Here is an 8,747-nt window from a genome sequence, read left to right as displayed (position 1 = left end):
GAACACCACCAGCATGTCCGCCTGGTCCTCCAACGGCTGCTGGAGAACAGGCTCTTCGTGAAAGTCGAGAAGTGCGTGTTCCACTCCGCCTCCGTGGACTTCCTTGGCCACATCGTGGAGAAGGGGCTCGTCCGCACTGACCCCAGGAAGACCCGAGCGGTGGAGGAGTGGGCACAGCCCACTAACAGGACGCAAATCCAGCGCTTCCTGGGGTTTGCAAACTTCTACCGGCGCTTCATCAGGGGGTTCAGCCGTGTGGCCGCCCCCCTCACTGCACTCACCTCCAACCTCCGCCCCTTCTCCTGGACCTCGGAGGCGGAAGCCGCCGTCTTGGCCCTGAAGAGACTGTTCACAACGGCTCCGGTGCTCGCCCACCCGGACCCGTGCAGGCAGTTCATCGTGGAGGTGGACCCATCGGACACGGGCATCGGAGCCGTTCTCTCCCAGCGGTCGGAGGAGGACCAGAAGATCCACCCGTGCGCCTTCTTCTCCCGGCGTTTCAGTCCTGCGGAGAAGAATTATGACATCGGCAACAGGGAGTTGCTGGCCGTCCACGCCGCCCTAGAGGAGTGGAGACACTGGCTGGAGGGAGCAGGGCAGCCGTTCATCGTATGGTCCGATCACAAAAACCTGACCTACGTACGGACGGCTAAGAGGCTCAACCCCAGGCAGGCGCGCTGGGCTCTCTTCTTCAGCCGGTTCGACTTCACCCTCACCTACCGCCCGGGCACCAAGAACGTCAGGTTAGTCGCCCCAGACACCATCCTTCCCCCGGCCCGGGTGGTGGGTGTCGTCACCTGGGCCATTGAATCGGTGGTGAGAAGGGCCCAGCGCGCCCAGCCCGACCCAGGCAATGGACCCCGGAACCGGCTATTTGTGCCTCCCTCTGTCCGGCCTCAGGTGCTGGAGTGGGGCCACTCCAGCCATCTTGCCTGCCACCCCGGTGTCTACCGAACGGCGGCCTTCATCCGCAGGGGTTTCTGGTGGCCCACCATGGAGGCAGACACCAGAGAGTTTGTGGCAGCCTGCGCCCGCAGCAAGGCTCTCCATCGCCCTCCAGCAGGTCTCCTGCGCCCCCTTCCTGTCCCCGGCCGACCTTGGTCCCACATTGCCTTGGACTTTGTAACTGGCCTCCCCGTGTCCCAAGGCAATGAGACCATTCTGAACATTGTCGACCGGTTTTCCAAGGCCGTCCACTTTGTTGCCCTCACCAAACTCCCCTCTGCAGCCGAGACGGCGGACCTTCTCGTCTCCCACGTCGTCCGACCCCATGGGATTCCCCTGGACATTGTCTCTGACCGTGGTCCCCAGTTCACTTCGAAGGTATGGCAGGGCTTCTGTAAGGGGATTGGGGCCACGGTCAGCCTCTCCTCCGGGTATCACCCCCAGACCAATGGGCAGGCAGAGCGGGCCAATCAAGCCCTGGAGGCGGCTTTGCGTTGCGTTACCACCAGCAACCCCGCCTCCTGGAGCAAGTTCCTGCCCTGGGTGGAGTACTCGCTCAACTCCATGGAGAGTTCGGCTACCGGTTTGTCCCCCTTCGAGTGTTCCCTTGGCTATCAACCCCCTCTGTTCCCCCATCAGGGGTTGGAGGTGGCGGTCCCGTCCACGAGGGCCCATCTCCGCCGATGTCGGCGCGTTTGGAAGACCGCCCGGGCCGCTATGTTGCGAGCTACTGAGCGGGCCCGGCGCAGCGCCAACCGGCGAAGAGTGCCGGCTCCAGCTTACCGACCTGGCCAGAAGGTATGGCTCCTGGCCCGGGACCTGCCCTTCCCTACCCTCAACCGGAAGCTGGCTCCCCGCTACGTCGGTCCCTACACCATTGACCGCATCGTCAACCCTTCGGCGGTGCGTCTCCATCTCCCTACCTCACTCAAGATCCATCCCGTCTCCATGTCTCGCGCCTCAAACCGGTAGCCACCAGCCCCCTGTCTCCCCCTGTCCAAGCTCCTCCACCCCCCAGGGTCCTCGACGTTGGTGACATGGTCTGGGATGTCGACCAGCTGCTCGCCGTACGCCGCCGGGGGCGTGGGTACCAATACCTGGTGGACTGGGTTGGCTATGGGCCCGAGGACCGCAGCTGGGTTCCCCGGTCCTACCTGGCCGACCCCGCACTCCTGGAGAGGTTCTATCGGGCCAACGCCATCGGACGGTCGCCCGGTGTCTCCCGTAGGAGGGGGGGTCCTGTTGTGGTTACACCGCCCCGAGCTGCCTCCCCGGCACGTTCAAGCCACTCCCCCAGCTCGGACGTGCCGGAAACATCCGAGCGCTCGGCTCGCGCTCTGAGGAGACGAGCGCTGCACTGCACCAGGTGTTTGCCATCATCCATCAGGCACACCTGTGGCAATCAGGCAGCCTTCTACAAGAAGCCTCCCAGAACGTCTCTCAGGGCTTCGACGTACTGAACCCTGAGGTAAAGTTCTGACAAGCCCTCCAGCGTTCCTTGCATTCTGTTTATTCCCCAGTGTCTTATCTTCCTGTCTCTGTTTCCTCCCAAGACTCCCCCCCCGCGATTTCCACGGCTCCCCGCGTCTCCCTCGTCCCCAGCGACCTTCACGTTTTCTCCCCGGATCTCTCCTGCGATCTCCCCCCTTGTCCCTCTATCTGGACCCCTCCTTTCGGACTCGACTTCCCGGATCTCGGACCTGGACTTTCTCGGACAACCCCTCTTGGATCACGGACTGAACTTTCTTGCCAGGTGCACGCACATTTTTTCAACACCTCCTGGTCATTTACATACCACACCACACATAGGCTAAAAACACTCACACATAGTTATACACGCAAACCACGGGACACCACACATAGTTTATTCACACATCCCACTAACAGAACGCCTTTTTCACCATACATTTCCCTCCCACAATAAAACCCCCCTTTGTAGACTTAGAAGTCATCTCGTGTCTGTCTGTCTTGGGTTTCGCCACACGGGTCAGGTTCTGGTGCGCGAGCTTAACACGTCCAGTCCAGTGAGTATATTTCTCTTCTCTGTTCGTCTGATATTTTCCCACCAATATAATCCACAAAGTCGTGTGAAAACGTTTCCGAGGTAGAGGACGGCGGGCGGGTCTGCTAACTCTGGCTCCGTCTCCGAGGAGGAGGAGGGCAGTGGGTCTGCTAACACTTGCTCCGGGAAATCGGTAACGTTAGTGACCAGATCATCTGTAATGGTCTTGTTTTTCTTTTTTGAGTCGGGACACGTTGAAACAAAAAAATCACTGATTTTACGAATATTAACTTGACTGCTCTTGCCTGATTTACAGGCAGCTTTCGGCGGCTCCATTGCTTTTGAAAAGCAAACTACAGATCGACCATTTAGCTAGCATAACCAGGGGTATGTTGCTTAGCTGACTCGTCAGACCCCTGAGCCAATCAAAAGCCTGCGATTTTATTTGTTTTACCAAACAGACCAATAAGATACATCATGTTTGGAAACAAATTAACTGACAGGTTTAACGCCTGTCAGTCACGATAGATGCAGTGTATGAGTAGGCTAGAGGGGCGGTGACAAATAATCAAAACGATAACTACATAATTATTGGTGCCATATCAGACGAGCCGTGGGGTTTCGGGGGGGGGGGGGGGTTCAGACACGAAAACCACCTACCTGGCTACGTGCCTGAAGTGTGAGTATTAATCATATACGTTTTGATGCAAGCTGTGCCTTGCCCCCTAAAGGAGAGGGCTTAGTGGGTATTGTGTGTGTGTGTGTGGGGGGGGGTGATGTAGACGCAGCCGTGTGTGTGTGTGTGTGTCTGTGTATTTTCTGTTTGTAGCCGCAGCCGCGGAGACGCTAGTTTGCCGACAGATAGGAAGGTAGCCACCGTTACCAGTGATGATTTGTATGCATCACAGGGAGAGAGGGAGGGAGGGAGGGAGGGAGGCTGCCGTGTGTTAAATGGGACTGCAGTGCAGTGCAGTGGCCGGCCCGTTCTCCACCGCGGAGTTGGTCCGGACTCTTTATGAAGTTGTTACCAGCTACGAGCCAGGCTAAGCTAAATAGACTAGCGAGACACCCACCGGAGGCTTCCAACTACGGTTCGGAGCCGCGACGCTGGAGAGGTAACAGTACTAGACGTGCTGCTGCACTAGACGTTTTGTTGTTTTGTTGTGTTAAGTTACAAGTAAAGCTGAGCGTCGCTGTGTAAGTTAGCTTTTACCTAATCAACGTTAGCCAACTTGCTAAGTAGGCTGTTGCTCTGCGTGCGCGTTTTCATTTTTGGGGTAGCATGCGGCGATAGCTTTTGTTAAAAAGCATGCTAATTTGCCCTGGGAATCAGTGGCGGCTGATGGAAGTGCCCCATTTGTATCTTAACTGTCATCTTCTTCTCTCTATAGACACTGTGGGACCTGAGCAGGACCCAAACAGACCTCACCTACGATGCAGTCCCAGGTAGACCAGTATAGTATGGTCTATAATAGCAGATCATGATCCAGCTCAAGGTTATTGTAGTTCACTAAAACCAGGTGTGAAAAGAGAGGAAAAAAAAACAAAAAAAAAGTTTCAGTTCACTGAAATAAAAATAAAACTTGACTTTAGAGGAGCAAGAAGAGGAAGCGAGTGAAGGCAGAGCCGAAGATCAAATGGTGGAAGTTGAAGAAGGAAAACTGTTGTGTGGAGTTCAGGCAGGGGTTAAGACAGGCACTGGGTGGATAGTGGAGAGTTGCCGGACGGCTGGGCAACCACTGCAGAAATAGTGAGGGAGACAGCTAGGAAGGTACTTGGTGTGTCGGCAGGACAGAGGAAGGAAGACAAGGAGACTTGGTGGTGGAGTGAGGAAGTACAGCAAAGTATACAGAAGAAGAGGTTGGCAAAGAAGAAATGGGATAGTCAGAGAGATGAAGAAAGTAGACAGGAGTACAAGGAGACACAGCGTAAAGCTAAGAGAGGTGGCAAAGGCAAAAGGCGTATGGTGAGTTGTATGACAGGTTAGACACTAAGGAAGGAGAAAAGGACTTGTACCGATTGGCTTGACAGAGGGACCGAGCTGCAAAGGATGTGCAGCAGCTTAGGGTGATGAAGGATAGAGATGGAAATGTGCTGACAAGCGAGGATTGTGTGCTGAGAAGGTGGATGGAGTACTTTGAGGGGCTGATGAATGAAGAAAATGAGAGAGAGAGAGCAGGTTGGATGATGTGGGGATAGTGAATCAGGAAGTGCAGTGGATTAGCAAGGAGGAAGTGAGGGCAGCTATGAAGAGGATGAAGAGCGGAAAGGCAGTTGGTCCTGATGACATACCTGTGGAGGCATGGAGGTGTTTAGGAGAGATGGAGGTGGAGTTTTTAACTAGATTGTTTAACTCAATTTTGGAATGTGAGAGGATGCCTGAGGAGTGGAGAAGAAGCATACTGGTACCGATTTTCAAGAACCAGGGCGATGTGCAGAACTGTAGCAACTACAGAGGTATAAAGTTGATCAGCCACAGCATGAAGATTTGGGAAAGAGTAATCGAAGCTAGGTTAAGAGGAGGAGAGGTGATGATCAGCGAGCAGCAGTATGGTTTCATGCCACGAAAGAGCACCACAGATGCGATGTTTGCTTTGAGAATGTTGATGGAGAAGTATAGAGAAGGCCAGAAAGAGTTGCATTGTGTCTTTGTAGATTTAGAGAAAGCTTATGACAGAGTACCGAGAGAGGAGGTGTGGTATTGTATGAGGGAGTCAGGAGTTGCAGAGAAGTATGTAGGAGTGGTGCAGGATACGTATGAGGGAAGTGTGACAATGGTGAGGTGTGCGGTTGGAATGACAGATGGGTTCAAGGTGGAGGTGGGATTACATCAAGGATCGGCTCTGAGCCCTTTCTTGTTTGCAATGGTGATGGACAGGTTGACAGACGACATCAGGCAGGAGTCTCCATGGACGATGATGTTCGCGGATGACATTGTGATCTGTAGCGAGAGTAGGGTGCAGGTTGAGGAGAGCCTGGAGAGGTGGAGGTATGCACTGGAGAGAAGAGGAATGAAAGTCAGTAGGAGCAAGACGGAATACCTATGCGTGAATGAGAGGGAGGACAGTGGAATGGTCAGGATGCAAGGAGTGGAGGTGACAAAGGCATTTGAGTTTAAATACTTGGGGTCAACTGTCCAAAGTAACGGGGAGTGCAGTAGAGAGGTGAAAAAGAGAGTGCAGGCAGGGTGGAGTGGGTGGAGAAGTGTGTCAGGAGTGATTTGCGACAGAAGGGTACCAGCAAGAGTTAAAGGGAAAGTTTACAAGGTGGTTGTGAGACCAGCTATGTTATATGGTTTGGAGACAGTGGCACTGACGAAAAGACAGGAGGCCGAGCTGGAGGTGGAGGTGGCAGAGTTGAAGATGCTAAGATTTTCACTGGGAGTAACGAAGAAGGACAGGATTAGGAACGATTATATTAGAGGGACCGTTCAAGTTGGACCGTTTGGAGACAAAGCAAGAGAGGCAAGATTGAGATGGTTTGGACGTGTGGAGGAGAGATGCTGGGTATATTGGGAGAAGGATGCTGAATATGGAGCTGCCAGGGAAGAGGAGAAGAGGAAGGCCAAAGAGGAGGTTTATGGATGTGGTGAGGGAAGACATGCAGGTGGCTGGTGTGACAGAGGAAGACGCAGGAGACAGGAAGAAATGGAAACGGATGATCCGCTGTGGTGACCCCTAACGGGAGCAGCCGAAAGTAGTAGTAGTAGGAAATGCTTAAGACACAAAGCATGCTGGTAAATGAAGTACCACAAAGTATGTACGGTAAGCAGTATGCTAAACAGTACAATGTCATAACATGTGCATTACAATAAACACTTATACTAGGCCTCTATTTGCATCCTAAGGGCCTAGATTTTAGAGGTCTTTACATACAGGACCCTCCACCTGCCTTTAGGGGTACAGTCTGAAGCAAAAACGTCAGTCCACCTTGACTTCCTAACTTCAGCCAGAGTGAAGGTTGTACCTTCACACAGCTGGAGTAAAACTGCTTCTTCCCACAAGAGCTGAAACTACCCAGCACTGGTGTACTCAGGGAAAGAAGCAGTCCGCTCCCCCCTCGCCATGCCCAAATGCAGGACTGATGATTAGGGAGGGAAAAACGCATTCATTGTCATCATCCCATTGGTTAGCTAGAGCACAATTTTCGGCAAACACCGTCAGTGGCACAGGCAGGGATACCAGACTTCCTCCACAACCCTCTTCAGCATTCTGGAAGACCTAATGTTGATGTCACCACCAAGTGCTTCCAATTATGTTTTTGTAAGATGGCCCAGTTTGGTAATGCCAGCCTCAACAAATTTAGTCTGTACCATAGCAGAGGAAAAGGTGGTATTTGTAAGGAAGTCATTGTCAAACAGCGGCTCCTCAAAAAGACACATTCCTGGTCTAGGGTCAGGTGTTCGTGTGACCTTAAGTATCTGCCAGCATCTGCCGCTGAGTTGTAAAAAGATGTGAGACCAGTTAGGTCAGCTTCTGATGGTCTCAGTAAAAAAAGCTGTTTACCCAACCCAAGCGGACCAGCTTTCCGAAGAAGCAGCTGAGCAGGAGCCAACCAGCAGTGACCGCAGCCATACAGCAGCCTCTGCGCCGTCTGTATTCTGAAGGCCGCAGTTCTGCACCGAATAAGTCCTTGTCCTCCCTCTACCAAAGGGAGATACAGGGCAGATACTCTCAGCCAGCGCTGAGTAGACCAGAAAAAATCACCAGGAGCTTCTGCATCTCTTCTGGCACCAAAACAATGAGTCTGTGCCAGAGAGACGAGGCGACCAGGTGATTAACTCTCAGAGCTCTTCCCCTGTAGGACAGCTGGGGTAGCATCCAATTCCATTTAGACAACCTGGTTTCCACCTTCTCAAACACTTTCTCCCAGTTCTGCCTCTGAAAGTCCTCACGTCCCAGATATACTCCTAGACCTTTAATACCTCTTTCCCCCCACCTAAAATTCCCAGGAATACTGGGAGTACTCCCCAAGTCCCACTGACCCACCAAACAAGCCTCACTTTCCCTCCAGTTGACTCTTGTTGAAGAAGCCTTTTCATACAAGGCCAGTCTTTCCTTCAGCCACATCGGCCCGCTGCCCCCCTCCCCGCTGTCACACACATCAGCCACAGCAGTCCCCGCTGCGTGCTGTCTATGCGGACAAGCAATCTGCCTGTGACCCACATCTCCACCCTTAAAACACTTCATAGTCCCGGAGCTAGAAACCCTCCTCGGGCTTAACACGGAAAGAGACGTTCAGTGTTTGGGTCGGAGAGTCCAAATACATGAACACGTGTCTCTGCAGGGACTGAACATGCGTCAGTCTGGTGTCCTCACACCCCAGATTCGCTGTCCGGAATCCACTCGCAAGCTTCCCGAAACGCCTCAGTTCTTGCGACAGCGCCTCGTTGGAAATAAAAGGAGGGATTCCGGACACGGTGATCCGGGTGGAGGGCGCCGCCAGCGGGGAAACGAGTGTAAACCCATCGTTCACGAGCAAGCCGTTTTCTATCAGCTGGTTGACCAAACCCTGTTCCTTCATAAACATCACCACCACTTTATCCATTCGTGAAGCAAACGAGGTGTTTCCATGCTCCACCTGTTCTCCTACCACCAACAGCACCTGCTGCACCATGGTACTGGGCCGCCACCAGCACCTGCTGCACCATGGTACTGGGCCACCACCAGCACCTGCGGCACCGTGGTACTGGGCTGCCACCAGCACCCGCTGCACCGTGGTACTGGGCTGCGGTGCTGTCCTCACTCCGTGCCTCAAAGACAGGGACGTCGTCTCAAGGGACGCCGTGTGTGTGTGTGTG

This window comes from Lampris incognitus, unplaced genomic scaffold, assembly GCF_029633865.1.
Source record: "Lampris incognitus isolate fLamInc1 unplaced genomic scaffold, fLamInc1.hap2 scaffold_48, whole genome shotgun sequence".
Lineage (NCBI taxonomy): Eukaryota > Metazoa > Chordata > Actinopteri > Lampriformes > Lampridae > Lampris > Lampris incognitus.
Note: the sequence above shows the minus strand (reverse complement) of the source record.